Below are 19,335 nucleotides of genomic sequence, written 5' to 3' on the forward strand. Positions count from 1 at the left end.
CTTAAGAATCTGCATCTACAAGTTGATTCTAATGCACAACAAAGTTGGAGCAACACTGTCTTTCAAGTTTTAGCAGAAAGCTGAACACCTGAGCAGTGGTTCTTAACTTTAGATGAACAATGGAACCACCTGGAAAACCTTAAAGAAACACTGATGTCTGAGTCCCACTCCCAGAGATTTTTATTTAATTGGCCTGAGGTATATAGCCTGGGCATGGAGAACCACTGACAAGGTGCTTTTATAAACAATTATCTCACTGTACTCATCATCTACTTTGTGTGGAAAGAGAAGCAGCCGGAGGTTAGAATATACATAGAGTCATGATCAGTGACAAAGCATTGGCCAGCTGGTCAGGGCCTGGAAGAAGAAAGATTGGGAGATCAGGGAGGAAGAAGTCTGGGGTGGGATGGCCATGTAGGAGCGGGGATAAAGTGGATATGAAGATTGCATGTGAACACCCACCGAGAGCATCTACCACAGAAGAGGCACTAAACACCAGGAGACAAAATGACTCAGCTGGCTGATTCACTCAGCCTCTATCATCAGCTCCTATGCTGATCTAATAGACATATAAACAGAGCAGCCATGGTGGCACGGCGGGGACTATTGTAATGGCCCCAAAACTTGGCTCTCTGTGGGGTCAGTTGAGTCACTGGTTGAAACTGCATCACAGTCCAACTCCTCCCTCTGTCCAGTCCTGCTGACTCCCTTTCCCTTCTGCAGGTGTTGATCCCAATAAACTCCTTGCTTGATCATCTCCTTCTCAGAGTCTACTTCCCAGGGAACTCAGCTTGTAACGACTGACAATGCCAAGTGTTGATGACCACGTGGAACAGTTGTAATTCTCATACACTGCTTGTGGGACTGTAACTTGGTACAAACATTTTAGAAAACTGAAAGTATCTACTGAAACTGAACATAAGCATACCCTAACATCCAATGATGGTACTCCGAGGTATATACACAAGAGAAATGCAGACATATGTGCAGCAAGACTTGTACAAGAATGATCATAGCAGCACTTTTTGCAATAGCCCAAAATTGGAATTACCCCAAATATCCATTAATATAATGAATGGTTAAAAACCTATGAAATTTTCATACAATGAAATACTATTTTAAACTGAAGGAGTTGAAAAAACAGCAGAGCAAGAAGGTCTCTCCCACCTTCCCCTACTCACCCCCCTTCCTACCCTTCTCCTCTGAAACAGGTCATAAAACTCTCATGTGAGAGGTGCCCTCACTATAGCTGGAGTAAAGGTGCATCCTAATTTTGGAAGACAAAGGGACACCAAGCAGCATCCTAACAAACAGGCCTTGTGAATTTCCCCTAGTTTACTACATTATCTCATACTCCTTAACCTAGCCTCTTCCTCCATCACTGTCCACTCTTCATCAAACCTAGTGTAAAATACACAGCTCTGTTTCTTTGTGTCTTCACTTTCATATGAAGGCTCCCATGTCAAGTAAAATTTATTTTAAAATTGTATGCTCTTCTCCTGTTAACCTGTCTCTGTCAGTTTAATTGTCAGACCCATCCAGGGACCCTAAGAGGGTCAAAGAAAACTTTTTTCTTCCCTACAGTAATAACCTGGAGAAGACAGAAAGGGGGCTTCTGGAGTATTGGTAATGTTCTCTTTCTTGATATGAGATGTGGTTACATGAGTGTTTTCATTTTATGAAAGTTCATTGAGCCATATACATTTTAATGTCTATATGTTATACATCAGTTAAAACTCCTTACCTGTTAGGGAAACTTACTAAATTATTCATGAGTGAAATAATACAGTATCCGAGATTTTATTTTAGAAGACTTCAGAAAAATAATTAGGCATAGGATAAGTGAAACAAAATATAGAATGTTAATAATTTTTAAGCTGTGTGATAGATACCGGAAAGTTCGTAATTCTGTTCTCTCTACTTTTGTGTATTTCAATGGTTTTATAATAAAAAGTTATAAAAAATGAGTAAAATTTTAATCTTAGGGTAGAGAAGGACATAAAACCCAACAGTCATATATGAGAAAAATGACGATGGCTTCAACATCCATTCCAGCCCCCTTCCTCCCTGCCTTGCACTGTAAAGGCTGTATAGTGAAATGCTGGCATTGTGAGCCCCCTGCCTCTGAGCCTGTCTATGTGACCTAATGTCGGTTACTGAGATGTAGGCAGAAATTATACATTTTAGCTACATACATAAGCAATACAAATCAAAATAACAATGAGTTATCATCTATTTTTCACCTATTAGATTGATAAAGATCAAAAAGTTTAGTACCAAGTGTTGACAGTTCAAGGACAAAGTTGTTCTCCTACACTATTGGTGGAAATATAAGTTCATATAAAATCTTTTGGAAGGGAAATTTGGAAATATCTATCAAAATTCTTCTGAAAGCAAAAGCAACATTTGAGTGGTAAGAGGGGATAAAAAGGAAACCAGTATAAGAGTCTACGTAGAGTCAAAGTTGATTCATTAGATGACTGACTAAATATGGAGGAAAGGGTCCAAAATTACTAGGGTCTTAAATAGAAGTAGGAAAGTCAGGAAGAGGTACTTGCTTGGGAAAGCAGATAATAATTCTGTTTGAGATATGTTTTCTGTTACTTCACAGTTAAGGCAGTTTTTGCAGTCTGTCTAGCTCTAGGTCTAGATGTTAAGACATATACTCATATAGAAGATTAGCAATTTCATCAAGTAGCAATCCAGGAATTTAACAGGAAGCAAACTGACAGAATGCCACTTAGCCTCAACTGTAAGTAGGACCCATTAAAGAAAATGTGTTTCAAATAATGGTTAGAAACTTTTTCCCCCCTATCCAACTGGCAAAGATTTGAAAAAAAATAATATAGATTGGCAAAGAGGTAGGGAAATGGATACTAGTTATACATGCTGGTGGCAATAAAACTGATAACTTCTAGAAGACAATTTTACAGTATATAGCAAATACCTAAAAAGTGTAAGGCCTTTTGAAACATCAACTCCAATTCTGTCTGAAGAGTGTATGCAAGTATTTTTACTTAATTTTTGTGTTTTTTTCATCAAAGTAATATGTGCACATGGTTCTAAAAAAATAAATTATGCTAGAAGACTTATGTGGGGATACAGTTGGACCTCTGCTCCATCTCTTATCCATACTGCTCTTGAGAGGCTGCCACTTTCAATTTCTAACTGTTTTATCTATTATTTACCTCTTTGTGTTTAAGTACTTTGCTCATTCAGCTATTTCTCAATTTCTCAGTTTAAGACATTGTCTATTGACATCCTGTTATGGTGGTTGAGGATTTAGCCCTTTTACTCCACCTCCACCTCCACTTCCCTTCCCCACCTCCTCCCACTATAGATTTATCATAATCTTTAAATGTCATATGGCAAGACTTTTTGGCAAAATGTCACAAGGCAAAAATGTTTTAAGCCAGTAGTCAGAACTTACATAATTACGACTATATATAAAGATTTTCAAGTCTCAAAAGGCTAGAAATATTATTTTCCAAGCCTCCAAACACAGAACCATTAATCTATCAGTTCCACTTTTATTCTCAAAAAAAAAAAATCTCTGTCTTCTTGATCTAATCAGGACTGAATGAGCCCTAGGCTTTGAGGCATGGTTGTCATTCTAGCATTCTAGGACTTCTCTCACCATCCTCTGGGTTAGCTCTCCTATTTCCTGGGCTCCTTGTCATCTTTCTTGGTTGATTGTCTTATATTTCTGAAATAGTAATTTCCCTAGAAAGAATACATAAGACATAAATTTTTGAGATCTTGAATCTCTGAAAATGTCTTTATTCTACCCTCACACTGTATTGGTTGGATATAAAATTCTTAGCTAAACATAATTTCACTTCAGAATGTTGAAGATAATATTCCATTGTCTTCTAGAATTGAGTGATGTTATTGAGAAGGCTGAAGTTATTGTTTCTTCTTCTTTTTTTTTTTCTGTGGTACGTGGGCCTCTCACTGTTGTGGCCTCTCCCATCGCGGAGCGCAGGCTCAGTGGCCATGGCTCACGGGCCCGGCCGCTCCGCGGCATGTGGGATCCTCCCAGACAGGGGCACAAACCCGCATCCCCTGCATCAGCAGGTGGACTCTCAACCACTGCACCACCAGGGAAGCCCTCTTCTTCCTTTTGATACAATCATCTTTCCCCTCTTTAGAAGGTCTTATGATCTTTATGTTCAGTGTACTAATATTTTATCATCATGTCCTTGTTATAGGCCTTTTTTCAATCATTGGGCTGGGTATTTCACCTGGTGATTATGTTCTTTACATCAGATAAAGTTTCTAGGATTTCGTTTATAATTTTTTCTTCTTCATTTTTGTCCTGTGCTCTCTGGAACTCTAACTAGCTAAACAATGGAATTTCTGTTTGATTTTTAAAGTCTCTTACATTTTCCCCCTACTTTCTATCTCCTTGTCTTCTTCGTCTTCAATATTCTCCTCTTGATCTCCTTTGGGACTTTTTATTTCAGTGATCATATTTTTACTTTTCAAATACTTTTTTTTTTTTTTTTTTGGCTGTGCTGCATGGCTCATGGGATCTTAGTTCCCCGACCAGGGATTGAACCCAGGTCCTTGGCAGTGAAAGCACGGAGTCCTAACCAGTGGACCACCAGGGAATTCCCTCAAGTATTTTTTTTTAAAAAAGGTGTTTTTTTGTTTTTTCGGTTTTTTTCCTGCATCCTGCATCATCTTTGTTTCCTCTGAGTTCCTTTTTTCTTTGTTACCTCTGATGTTGTGGACTTGTTTTTAAATTTTTATTTTATATTGGAGTATAGTTGATTTACAATGTTGTGTTAGCTTCAGGTGTACAGCAAAGTGATTTAGTTATACATATACATATTTTTATTCTTTTTCAGATTCTTTTCCTGTATAGGTTATTATAGAATATTGAGTAGAGTTCCCTGTGCTATACAGTAGGTCCTTGTTGATTATCTGTTTTATGTATAGTAGTGTGTATATGTTAATCCCAACCTCCCCCCACCTTTCCCTTTGGTAACCATAAGTTTGTTTTCTAAGTCTGGGTCAGTTTCTGTTTTGTAAATAAGTTCATTTGTATCATTTTTTAGATTCTACATATAAGTGATATCATATAATATTTGTCTTTCCCTGTCTGACTTACTTAGTATGATAATCTCTAGGTCCATCCATGTTGCTGCAAATGGCATTATTTCATTCTTTTTTATGACTGAGTAATATTCCAAGGCTTTTCTTAATTGTCGGGTGACTCTTGGGTCTCTGTTCTTTTTCTAAGTGACAGATATCAACTAAAAAAGTAAATTGAAAGCACTTGCTGGGGTGAAGGGAACAGATCAAATGATGGGCTTCTCTTAGGGTGATCAGTTGGTATAACAGCCTTCTTATTGGCCAATTACCTAAAGCCAGTATGTGAAAATATTTTTTTCTAAGGCTATTTAGTTTCTCCATTGAAGAATCCTCCATTCTTCTATCTTAAGCATTTTGTGAGCAAGGCATAGAAAGGACCTGAGTTACATTTGACTTATTACTACTTGCTGACCTCATTTATATATTTAGGCTGGTGCAACCAAGGAAATTTAGGGTAAACCCACATTAAGAAAATAGATGGGAAGTACATATACAATATTTAAAAATAGTTATCACCTATTGTGGATTCATGGGTGATTTTAATTCTCTTCTTTTTCTACAAAGTTATGTGATTTTAAAAAATTATTTAAGTAAAGGCAAGCCATATGAAATAAACAACCCAATTTTTTAATGGAAAAAAAAGGTTTCAACAGATATTTTAACCAAAGAGGATGGATAGCAAGTAAGTACATGAAAAGATGCACAACATCTTTGGTTATTAGGGAAATACAAATTAAAACTACAATGAGATACCACTACACACTCATTAGAATGGTTTCTAAAAACAAAACTTATAATACCAAGTGCTGGTTAGGGTGCAAAGCAATTCTCATATATTGTTGATGGGGATGCAAAATTCTGCAGAAACTTTGGAAAACAATTTGGCAGTTTTCATGAAGTTACACACTTACCATGTGACCAAATAATCCCACTCCTAGGTATTTACCCAAGAGAAAAGAATATAGTTCACACAAAGACTTGTATATGAGTATTTATAATAGATATATTCATAATAGCCAAAACCTGGAAATAACTCAAATATCCTTCAACTGTAATACCTCTGTACCATGGAATACAACTTAGCAATTAAAAGAATTAAATTATTGATATGCCAACAATATGGATGAATCTCAAATGCATTATGCTAAGCGAGAGAAGCCAGACTCAAGAGGCTATATATTATCTGATTCAATTTATATGACATTCTGGAAAAGGCAAAACTATAGGGACAGAGTCAGTGGTTGTCAAGGGTTTGTGGTGAGGGGATGGACTAACAAGGGGACAGCATCAGGAAACTTTTTGAGTGATGGCACTGTCCTGTGTCTTAATTATGTGACTCTATGCGTTTGTCAAAACTTATAATGCTAGGCATCAAAAAAGTGACTTATTGTACATAAATATTTTTTTAAATAAAAAACTATCTCCATGCATTAAAATTACAGCAAAATACTTAGGAGGAGCTAAGTATTTCAAAAGGATCCTATACATTTTTCCTCTAAATAGCAAAACCCCTCTGGCATTAAAATATAATTAAATTTATAAAGTTAATTCACATAAAGATTCTAAAACATGTGTATCATATGTTGTCTTAATACTGATAATCCTTAGCCCATGAAGTCATAAGAACTGCATCTTTAGCCTTTGAAAAGATGAGACATTGGTCAAAGAGAATCTGGATAAGACAAAGTTACATCAGTGCAACTCCATCTCTACTATTCCATTCACTAAACACAAATTTATAATTATTTACAAATATTTGTTGGTTGCTTTCTATACATAAGAAAGAAGTGATAAGGTAGAGAATACAGAGATAAATCATGAATCTTATGCTTAAGGCCTAGTATGGAAAACAAGCCCCATTATACGTATCCATATTATAAGGCAGAAAATGACTAGTGCCTCACAAGAGGTGTGGAGGAGGGATAAAGAGAAGAGGCTTGCTTTTTCCTAGTAGTGAGCTCAGAAATCACTTTCTGGAATAAACTGCATTTTTAAAAGTTTGTTCGAAGAAGAGGTAGAATTTGGATATGCAGAGTTGGGGGTGGGGCAGGTAGGAAGAGGTGCAGGGAAGGTAATCCAAGAAATGGAGAAAAACAAAACAAAGAAACTCAGGGAAATTTTTTTTCAAATGATGGGGAAGTAGCTGTAAACATGCCAGTTCTCCTCATCGTCACCATCATCTGAAGATCTGATGTACTGGCCACTTTGCTCACCATGCTAATTTGCCTCCAACCTTACAATGGCTATTGTTGTGTTCTTCCAGCAGCGTCTTCAGGGTTAGCCCACCAAGTTCTTGGGTTCTAATCACCTGAAATTTGACATTGTTGACTTTGTCATCAAATGCTAATACGTGTGATTACTCAGTTAAAAATATATCTTATTTTAGCCTTTTTCTCCATGTCCCCCTTTGCCATTATAAATACTATGCCTTTAAAAATGTCTCCAGAAATCTTAGTTGCTTCTCTAGTATTTCCATTAATATTAAACTTTATTTTAAATGTTCTTGTCCATGTATTGTTCAACCAGATTTAAAGGAGGAACAGATCAAGTTTCATGTGCCCTCTTTAATTGCAATTTTCAGTACCTCAGTCATGTTCCTTTACACTCCTCTTTCGCAAGCTAAGTAATCACTTTGAGTCAGTTGCTGCAGTAAAACTTGCAACCTGATCATTGAAGGAGCCTGCAATTTAGCAGAAAACAAGGCACTCCAGAATCTTCTGCTCCAGCTGTACCTTGAGGATTCTGGTTTCATTTTGAAAATGGCTTACATTTCTAGTTAGTTGAGTTGCTATAATTCTTGAACAAGTTTGCAAAGTTGTTTTTTTTTTAAGGAATTACACTTGCCCATAACTCCTAGGCAGCTCACTATAGTCTTAAGATATAACACTGCTTAACCACAATTTGTGGGAAATAACATGTGCTGGTTAAATGAATTTTCTGGTAAACCCTTCTATCTTTCTATCACGTTGCATGATTCAGAAGTTTGAGTTGTTTCACTTCTGTAAACGATGTTTTGAGAGAGGAGGGCACATGCTTCTAGTGGTTGTTTTGAGTGCATCTGATAATATTGTGTTGTTCTTGTCATTTGTTTCTTCTAAGGGCAAATCCTCTCTCTTTCTCTCTCCCTCTTCTGCGCGCGTGTGTGTGTTTGTGTGTGTGTGTGTGTGTGTGTGTGTGTGTTTGTGTCATTGGAGGTGCCAATTACTGCTAGTTAATTGGGTTGTGGTTAACTTCAGGTTTTACTGTTAACAGACCAAATTACCTCAGCTCTAGAAACACCTAGAATAAACTCCCTTATTTTTTTTCCTCTCACAGTCACTAGGCCTTCTAAACTAAAAAAAAAAAAAAAAAGATATTATTCACAAAGCCATGTCACCAAACTATTTGTGAAACCACGTTTTTGACAGCTTAAAAAACCCCTTCTATACTTCAATTTTCCAACTTAAGAGCTGGTGGTTCTGAATGCAGAAGATCCATTTGAGTCCCAAGAGAGCACAGACTATGGAATATGAGGAGGATATGAGATATGAGGCAGATTTAACAATGATTTGCACAGTCATAATCCCTAGACAGGGAGGGAGATGGGTGGCATACCAAAAAGTCACCATTGCCACCATTAATTCATCCAGCATTTTTAAAGTCTACCATGTGCAAGTCACTGTATGAGGGGCCATAGAGGGACAGGCCATGGAGCAATAGTCTAATATGGAAACTAAGAGGTCTGCTAATAGCTTGAACAGGACACTAGTGTGTCATAAATGCCATGTCCATGGCTCAGGAAATAAAGGATATGAAAATTGAGAAGAGGAGGATATCACTTCTGGCTAAATGATAAGGGAACATTTCATCAAAGAGATGACATCTGAGCTGATCCTTGAAGAAGGAATAAGATTAGTAGGCAGAGTTGGCAGAGCCTAGCAAAAACAGAGGCAGGAAAACCCAAGTCTGTTTAGGGGCTGTGAGGAAAGATATGTGAAGGTGAATGACAGAAAGGCTTAGAAAGGCAGATAGGATCCAATTATGGACAACTTTTGCAAGCTAGAGTTTGAACCTTATTCCAAATAAATGAACATTTTTGACCAAGACAGTAGCCAAGAGCCCAGACTTTGGCATCAGATAGATCTAAGCTCAAATCCTGACTCCACTTACCTGTGTGTGATTTTGGGCAAGTCACCTACCTTACCCCTCCAAGCCTCAGGCTAATAATCTCTATCTCACAGGCTGTTACCAGAATTAAATGCAAGTGGGATATGAAGCACTCATTCATTCAGAAAATATTTATTGACCCTCCGTCGTGTATGTCCCAGACAGTGAGCTTTGTACTGGTGATACAGCGATATAGGCCAAAGCCTGTCCTCAAGGAACACATGAGGCAATGGGTAAGACAGATAAGAAAACAGGAAATTACAGTACAGTGTAAGCAAGCAGTCAGAGGAGCTGAGTAACTCAGATCAGGGAAGGAGATGGTAAAGAAAGCTTACCAGAGAAGGTATCCCCTGAGGCACCTGAAAGGAGCCTCTGAAGGTGAGCGGAAATAGAACTTATTTTCCAAGGTCGGATTATTTTTATTAACCATTGTAGTCTCTAGCAGACACAGATATTTAAAACTCTAAACGGATTTTTGTTGTTAATTTTTGTTTGGTTGATTGTTTTCAGCTTGTCTCAAAGCCATAGAAACAGGGAGTACCCTACTTCTCAGCTAATGAAAGGGAAGAAAAGAGTCTATTTGCAATCATGTTAGTAGTGGAAGAAGTAAGCAAAACAAATCCCTGAAACATGTGTGGTAAATGAAAGAGATTAAAGGGAAGTTGACCTAATACGAATTGGCAAATCTGGTTTTTCACTTGCAGGAGACCCGTAGTACACGCTTCCTGGGTTTTCAGCCCACATTTATTTCCTTTTCTGAAATGCGGCCCCAGTTTTGTTTTTTGTTTTGTTTCGTTTTTCTTTTTTTGGAGAACCACATCTTTCCTCATTCTTATTTTATGTGTTCTGGTGAAGTTGACCCTATTTCATTCTGGTTTCAGGTTGACTGTGATTCAGGCTTCCCAGTTAAGAACCTCACACTGGCCTCAGTGACTGGGATCAGAGCATCCCTCAATCAGGGCCAGAGAGGGGCAACCTGGAACTTTTGCTGAGCCTGTAAGACTCAGCAGAGAGGCCTACCTTGGCTTCTGGTTTGAACGTGGGAAGTTGTAGATGAGGAGCTGCTGGGAGCTATCTTCCTACTTCTTCCCACCACTTGAAGCCTGACATCGAAGCTACCAACACAGAGGAGCGTAGGGATCCTCACAGAAGAATATAAAGTCCATGAGGGGAGGAAGCTTGGCACTCTTTTAACTTTTTATTGATACATCATTCACATACAGAAGAAAACACACAAAACTAATTTGAGTAAAAAATTATTACAAAGTGAATACACATATTTAACCACCACCCAGATCAAGAAATAGAACATCACCCGCCTCATACTCCTCCCAGTCACTACCTGCTCTCTCCTCTTGACTATTAACACCATAGTTTTGAGTTTTCCAACTTTGTGTAAATGGAAGTATAGTATTCATTCTTGTGTGTCTGGCTTCTATTACTCAACATTATTATAAATGCCTTTGATGAACATATACACGCATTTTTATCAGATATATTCCTAAGAATAGAATTGCTGGGTCATAGAGTGTACATGAGTGTACATATGTTCAACTTTAGAAGATGTTGCCAAATTACATTCCAAAATGATCGTACCATAAAAATTTTTTTTTAATTAAAAGAACAAAGTGATCACACGAATTCACCCTGTTATGTACCTGTTCCTGCACATCCTCGGCCACATTTGGTATTTTCAGTCTTTTAAGTGTGGATGTGTAGTATAGTATATCATATTACATTTTCCTCATGACTAATGAGTTTAAATACCTTTTCCTGTGGCCATTTGGATATCCTTTTCCATGACATGCCTGTTAACTGCCTGGCCCATTTTTCTATTGAGTTACTTGTCTTTTATTTTTTGATTTGTAAGAGGTTTAAGAATTTTTTATCTTTAGTTGCTACCTTAATACCATGCCATATTACATTGTGGTTTTATAGTAAACCTTGGTAACTGGTAGAGTATGTCCTCCTATCTTACTCTTCTTCTTAAGAGTGTTTTGGCTATTCTTGGCTCTTTGCATTTCCATATACATTTTAGAGTCAGGTTGCTATTTTCCACAAATAAATCTGTTAGGATTTTCATTGGGATTGCATTGAATCTATAAATTAATTTAGAGAGATTGACATATTTACAACATTGAAATTCGAATCCATGAACAATGCACATATTTCCATTTATTTAGGTTATCTTCAGTTTCCCTCCATAAGTTCTATAGTTTTCTGTGTAGATAAGTCTTGCATTCTTTAATTAGATTTATTCCTAGGTATTTGATACTTCTGTGCAATTATAAATGGTAACAATTTAATTTTTTTTTCTGTTTGTTGCTGTTATATAGAAAAATAATTGAATTTTGCATGTTGACCTTCTATATTGGTTTTCCATAGTTGCATAACAAATTATCACAAACCTAGCATCTTAAAAAATAAAGTTATTCTGTCACTGTTTTCATGAGTCAGTAGTCTGGATATGAGTTAGCTAGGTCATCTGCTCAAAGTCTCACTAGGCTGAAGTCAAGGTGTCAGCCATGCCTATGATCTCACCTCAGGCTGAGAGTCCTCTTCCAAGCTCACTGATTATTGCTGCAGTTCAGCTCCTTGCAGTTGTAGGACTGAGGTTCCTCTTTTATGCTGGCTGTCATTTAGCAGCCACTCTTAGTTCCTAGAGGACACTGCAGTTTCCTGTCATGTAGTCCTCTCTGGAGTATGACATTCTGTTTCTTCAAGGCCTGCAGGATACCATTTCTCTTGTTTCAAATATATCTGATTTCTGACATCTTTGACCTCTAAACTCTTTTAAAAGGGCTCACCTGATTAGGTAGGGCCACTATGATGATCTCCCTTTTGATTACCTCAAGTTCAACTGGTCTTAATTACATCTTCAAAATTTCTTCACCTTTGCCATACACAATAAACTAATCATGTGAGTGAAATCTCATTCACAGGTCCACCCACACTTTAGGGGAGGGAATGTCATAGGGTATGTACACCAGGGGACCAGAATCTTGAGGGACAACTTAGAATTCTACCTCCCACACCTTGTATCCAGCAACCTTACTGGCTAATTAATTCAAGTAATATATCTGTAGATTCACTGAGATTTCCTAAATACAGTTATATTACATAAATATAATAACAATTTTATTTATTCCCAATTGTTATACTGTTAAAACTTCTTTTTCTTAACTTATTGCACTGGCTAGAACCTCCAGTTAAATGCTGAAAAGAAGTAGTGAAAGTGGGTTTGTGTTTTGTATCATTGTATCTCAAGTGTTTAAAATAGACATAGTAGCTTTTCAATGAATATTTTCAAATGAATAAATGAATGACAGTAAAGCTGAGAGATGGGGAAAATTGGTTCCTGCTTGAGCATCTAAATATCACCATGTCCTAAGTCATCCCCAACCATGAACTTTTTAATTACATAAGGTGATAAATTTTCCCCTCCCCCCACAATTTTTAGCTTAAGCCAGATTTTTTTTGTCAAGTTCAATCAAAAGTTTTAAGTGATATTAGATCTCCTGACCCACAGAATAACATGAGTGAAAAATATTTGGGAGAAAATTAATTATTATGCCCAATGGAGTTACTTTTTGTTTTGTTTTTTTTTTTGAAGAGAACTTCTGGGAATTCAAACATGTTCAAATATGTACCATATTAAGAAAATCCTCCCTTACATTCACCTACCACTCCATTGGTCCCTCCCCCTACTCCACTTTTTTTTTTTTATAACTAAGCTTTTAGAAACAGTTTACTCATTCTTTGTTCTTTTCATATAACGGTCCTCAGCTCATGATAATCTGCTTCTAATTCTACCAACTACCAAACTTTTCTTGGTAGGATCAGTTGTGACCTTCAGGCTGCTAAATCTAATGAACAACATATCTTATTTGCCATAGTTGACCACTCCCATCTTCTTCCAACAAAATTGCTTCCTTGTCTTCTGTGACCCCATGGTCTCCTTGCTTTTCTATTATTTCTCTGGTTCCTCTTTCTAGTCTCCCCTGGTTGCTTTTCCTCCTCTTAGGACCTAGTCCATTAACCAGAGGGATATGCTAAACCACCTGGAATCAAAGCAGTACTCACTAACACACATAAGCGAGCCAGTTTAATCATAAAGACAAAGCCATTTATATAAATGTTTTTTTGTTCATTGATTTGATATATGTTGATGTATGCTTGTTGTATGGATCTGTGATCAGTCGTAGGCCCTCTTCCCTTCTTTTCTCTTCCCTTCCTTTCCCTCCTCTTCTCTTCTTATCTCTCTGTACTCTCTCAGGAATCTCATACACATCCATCCTTTCAATTATTAAATGCATGTTGACAACTTCTGAATTTATATCTTCATTCAGGTCTCTCTTAGTTCCAGACCCATATATCTGACTGCCTCCTTAGTATTTCCAGATAGCTAGTACATAGACATCCAAAATTGGACATGTCTATTACTGAACTTATGGTGCCAAATCTTTTCCTCCTCCAATGTTTCCTACCTCATTAAATAGTCCCACCATCCTCCTAGTTGCTCTTGTCAGGAACCTAGGAATCATCAACCTAGGAATCATCCTTTACATCTACCTATTTCTTAGCCCCTTTGTCCAACCAGTCACCAAGTACTGTCAATTCTGTCTCCAAGGATACTTCTCAATCTGTCTACTGCTCTTTGTCTTTACCACTACCACCTTAGCCCAGCACCTGGACCACTCAGACACTGTGTTAGTTAGCTCCGGCTGCTATAACAAAATACCGTAGACTGTGTCACTTAAACAACAGACAAATATTTCTAGCAGTTATGAGATCCAAGATCCAAGAAGTTCAAAATCAAGGTGCTGGCAGATTCAGTTCCTGGTGAGAGCCCTCTTCCTGGCTTGCAGAGAGCCACCTTCTCACCGTGTCTCACTGTGACAGTGATATCTCTCACTCTTCCTCTTCTAATAAGGACACTAATCCCACCATAGGGGCGTCACCCTCATGACCTCATTCAAACCTAATTACCACCCAAAGTTCCCACCTCCAAATACCATCACCTTGGGGATGAAGGCTTCAACATATGAATTTGGGTATGGGGGGCACAAACATTCAGTCCATAACAGATACCTTTCTAGCTGCTAGTGCCATACATTTTCTTGGTTATCTCCACTAACTCATTCTCCACAGAGTGGTCAAACTGACCCTTTAAAAACATGCTTGTGTCATCTCTTTCCCCAGAGCCCTGTAAAAACTTATAATAAAGTCCAAACTCTACCATGACCTGTAACTCCCTGAATGGTCTGGCTTAGGCCTTCTTCAGCCTTTTCTCTCTTCCCTCTGCTTACCTAGCTCCTTCATGTCTCAGAGTTTCTTTCTGCTGGCTCTTTCCACTGCCTGGGACTCTTCACCACCACTATTCCCCTTCCCTGGCCAATTCCTATTCATTTCTCAGTTTAAATGCTGCTTCCATGGGCAAGGATTCCCTGTTCACCTACATTAAGTTACACTCACCTTTACAAGCTCTCATAGCTTCTTTTACTTTTCCATGACATGTATCCCAACTGTTGAACATTTTCTATAATATTTGTTGAATGTCTCTTTTCTGTACTCCCTCTCCAAACCACCCCCAGATTGTGAGTGCTATGAGAGCATGAACTGAATCAATCTTGTTTACTGCTAGCATCTAGGACCCAGAAACATCTCTGATAAATATCCACTGAGTGTGAACGGATGTTTGGATGTCTACTGGAGAATGAGGATGACGGTAGGGGGTTAGGGAGTGTTGGTGTAGGAACATTTTCCCTACCTCTTCATTCTAATAAGAGATTTAGAATCAGAATATTTCTTCCACCATTAAGAGGAGTCATGATTTTGACAAAAAATTAACTTCATTCTGGGGACAAGTAGTGAGTAACTGAGGTAGCCTCTAACATACTGGGGCAAAAGGCAGGCAGCTCAGGCAGGCAGTAAAGAATCAGACAGCCAGAGAGGAGAGCCATTTCCCTCTGGATGCCATTAACTAGAGGGATATGCTGACCACCTGGAATCAAAGCAGCACTCCCTGGCACGCATCAGTGAGCCAGTTTAATCATAAAGACAAAGCCATTTATACAGGCTTTTTGTTTGCTCACTGGTTTGATATACGCTTGTTGTAGGGATCTGTGGAAAAAAAACTGTCACTAGTCTGACCTTCAATTTTTGTGTATTAGACACAAAAATACTTACATTTTGTAAATGTGTCCTGTATGCTTTCTTTACCGTTTCTTTTGCTGGGCATATTGAGCTGTAAAATAAAGTTAGGGTAAACTTAGAAGAATGGAAATAGGCTTTTGCATATTTATAAAGGAGGAACACACAAAAATAAGCTATACATTTTCTAAAATACTGCATTCTTGCAACCAAATATAGGAACTGTCTCTTGGATTTGTGAACTGGTAAAGAATACCTGAAATAATAAATTAATCTAATTGATTGTTTACTAAGTTATTAAAGACTTATTTCCAAGCAAAATCTTCCCTACAAGATGTCTTTTTCTTATAAGTATTGAGAACCTTCAAATTCCATACTTTTCGAGAAAGCCTTAACTTTTCTTTGGAGAAGAAGGAGAATCTGACATTTTTTGGATTCAAATAATAAGTAATTCCACTTAACATAATTCTTCTCTTTTTCAGTAATTTCTTGGTGTGGCATTCCCACAATATAGTGTGGGACAAACGGCATGGGACCGGAAGCCCTTAAACCTGGCTTCTGATTAGAAATCGGCTGCCACTGCTAAAATGTTATCTGTCTCAGCCCTTTGGACCTCCATTTCCTCATGTGCAAGTGAAAAACCTCTTCCGTTCCAAAAGTCTTTGATTTCAAAGATGTTTTCTTTCTTTTGAGTTTTTCATTATTTTTATTTTATATAGATCCTTAAAAGTTAATAAATAATAGTATGGAAGGGGAAAATACTGTTTTAAATCTAAGGCTAGATTTTCAGAAATAAGACTTCTAGATTGAAATCAAATTCTGACTGAGAACTTGTTTTTATTAATGATCAGGAATTCACAGAAGTAAAGAGAATAGGGCAAGAAAACACAGATATTTTACTTCCTGGTAGAATCGGAATCAAAATGACCAGACAGTGGCATGAGAATTAAATGGCCTTTCTGATGCATTTTGGTATCCAACGAAAGTCCATTATATAATTGCAATCCATTGTTATACTAATCTTTTACTCTGGATTATGTTGCGAAATTGTCCTGTTTTCATGATACCACGGTTTGTTGTTGTTGTTTTTGTCTCTGTTTATTTTGCTTCTAAAATATTTCCTGTTTTATTTTTTTCTCTATTTAAAAATATTACGTAGCAGTATAAGAATTTGTATTCCTGCTGCTTAGGGGGTTCTTTCTGTGTGATGGTTGGTGTTGAGTCACGTACCCTGTTGATGTAGAGGGTCGTTCTTTTTTTTCTTTTGCGGTACGCGGGCCTCTCGCTGTTGTGGTCTCTCCCGCTGCGGAGCACAGGCTCCGGACGCGCAGGCTCAGCGGCCATGGCTCACGGGCCCAGCCGCTCCGCGGCATGTGGGATCTTCCCGGACAGGGGCACGAACCCGTGTCCCCTGCATCGGCAGGCGGACTCTCAACCACTGCGCCACCAGGGAAGCCCTAGAGGGTCGTTCTTGAGGAAAATCCCTGAGAGGCCAACCATGGCTTCTGTTTCTCTGAAAATATATGGTTTCTAAATTGCCCATAATTTTCCTAGAAAAGTTTAAATGAAATTTCTCCTTAACCTAGAGAAGTTTTAAATTAAAAAAATTTTTTTCTAATAGATGTTTAACCATTGTCTTTTCATTATAGAATAGCATGCTTAAAAAATAATTCCATATAGTTATTACTTAAAATATTCCAATTGTAAAATAAGCCAAGACTATCATTATCTAATAAATTAATAGTGACTTAACAAAAATCTTGAGCCCTATAACATATCAGTGGCAAGTCTTGAAAAAACATTAGACTAATTGGTTACTCATTCTGCTTAATGTGTGGAAGAAAGTGGTTTATGTTTATAAGCACTAGTTTGTCTTTATCTTTCATTCATTATTCAACAAGTATTTACTGAGCTCTCAGCTCACACCAGGCATTGTTCCAGGTACTGGCTGGGTAAAGTGGTAAACAAAACAGACAAAACTCTCTGTCCTCATGAAGCTTACATTCCTGTGGGGGAAAGACAGATAATAAGTAAAACATATGGGGGCTTAGGTGATAATAAAGTCTAAGGAGAAAAATAAAGTGGAAAAACACATAGGACATGGTGTTACAATGAGAAATATGGGTGTCATGGAATGTCTCACTGAGAAGGTAAGATCTGAATAAAGACCTGAAGAAGGTGAAGGAGTTAGCCATTAGGATATGTGGGGGAAAAGCATTCCAGGCAGAGGGAAGAGCAAGTGCAAATACTCTGAGGCAGGAGCATGCCTGGATTTAGGAACAGTGAGGAGCCCAATATGACTACAGCAGTGAGAAATGGGGGGACTAGGAGGAGATAAAGATAGAGAGGTAAGAGTGGGATGAGATCAACTAGGGCCTTGCCAGGACTTTATCTTCTGCTGTGAATGAGATAGAGCCACTGGAGTGTTCTAAGCAGAGGAATGACATGACATGACCTGACTAAAGTTTCATCAAGATCAAGCTGATTATTGGGTTGAGAATAAGCTGGTGGGGGACAAAGGCTAGGAGACTTTTGCAGTAATCCAGGCAAGTAGGATCATTGCACTATACAACTCCAAGAAGCATCATTCACCCTGCAGTGACTGAGAATGGTACTTCCCATAATGAGCAGTGTATAGCCCAGCAGCTGTAGTTAGCAGCTCTGTAGGCAAGATGGCTTGGACCAGGGTGGATGCAATGTGAGTGGTGAGAAGTGTTTAGTCAAGATATACTTTGAAGGTATATCTAGAACTAATAGGTAGAACTAATAGGATTTTCTGACATGGTAGATGTGGAATATGAAAGAGTCAAGTATGATTTCAAGGTCATTCATTAATTTCATGAATTATTACTATTCATTATACCAAATACCATTTACTAAGTGGGAGTAATTCATATTTATTTTTTAATTCAACAAGCATTTATTGAAAGTCTACTATGTAGTACATTGTTCCAGATTCTGTAGGACATTTTAAAAAGTACAATAGCAGCAACAACAGAAAATCCTGTCCTAGAAATACTTATAACTTAGTTTGTTAGACAAAGCCTCCATAAATAAAAGAACCAATACTGTAAAAAGCGACATAAGAAAAAATATGATAATGGGACCGATTAAATGGTATAACTACTTCTCTAGGGAAATGGTCCAATTTGAAAATAATTTTACATTTGTCAGGATATGCCCATATTTCTGATTGCTATACTCTCCTAATCTATTCAACAATTTATTCACTATTTTCCAATAGTAACAGGACTCAGTGTTTCCTGTTCCAAATGCAACTAGATATGCTATATGGTTGACTCCTGCTCCAGGAGGAACTATATAAAAGACTTCATGTCTGAGGTAGGAATTACCTGTTTTATGTGACCTTCTCTTGCTGATGTCTTAGGTTGCATTACTCACAGTTTGGTTGAGAATTCACAATTTTACCTTGGCCCCTAGTTCCTACTTGTCCAACTTCTGACTTGCAAATTTTCATACTTCTGACCATTTATCTTACTTGCAGCCCTTTGGTTTATGAGAACTTTTGAGATTTTGTGACTTCCCATGCCTCACTTCACCCACCTCATTCATAGCCATGTCTTGCTGCTTCCTGTTCTGTACTTTTCATTAACACAGCTTTCCTAATAATAATGAGATAGTAAAGATTATAATAATGAGTATGATATCTAACATTTTAAAGTACTGACTATGAGCTAGGCAGTAAGTGATGCTATTTAAGTATACTTTAAATGTAATCCTTATAGAAGGTCTGTGAAGTGGGTGCTATCATTATTCCTACAAGGAACTGAGCTTTAGAGAGCTGAACATGCCTGAGGTTACTCAGCTAGAAAGTGGCAGGTCTAGGATGCAAACCCAGAGTCCATGAAGACTACTATGCAATAACATGTCTTTTGTACCATATGCATATTCAACATGATTCTGAGGGAGGAAAAA

Source organism: Lagenorhynchus albirostris, chromosome 13, assembly GCF_949774975.1.
Source record: "Lagenorhynchus albirostris chromosome 13, mLagAlb1.1, whole genome shotgun sequence".
NCBI classification, from domain to species: domain Eukaryota; kingdom Metazoa; phylum Chordata; class Mammalia; order Artiodactyla; family Delphinidae; genus Lagenorhynchus; species Lagenorhynchus albirostris.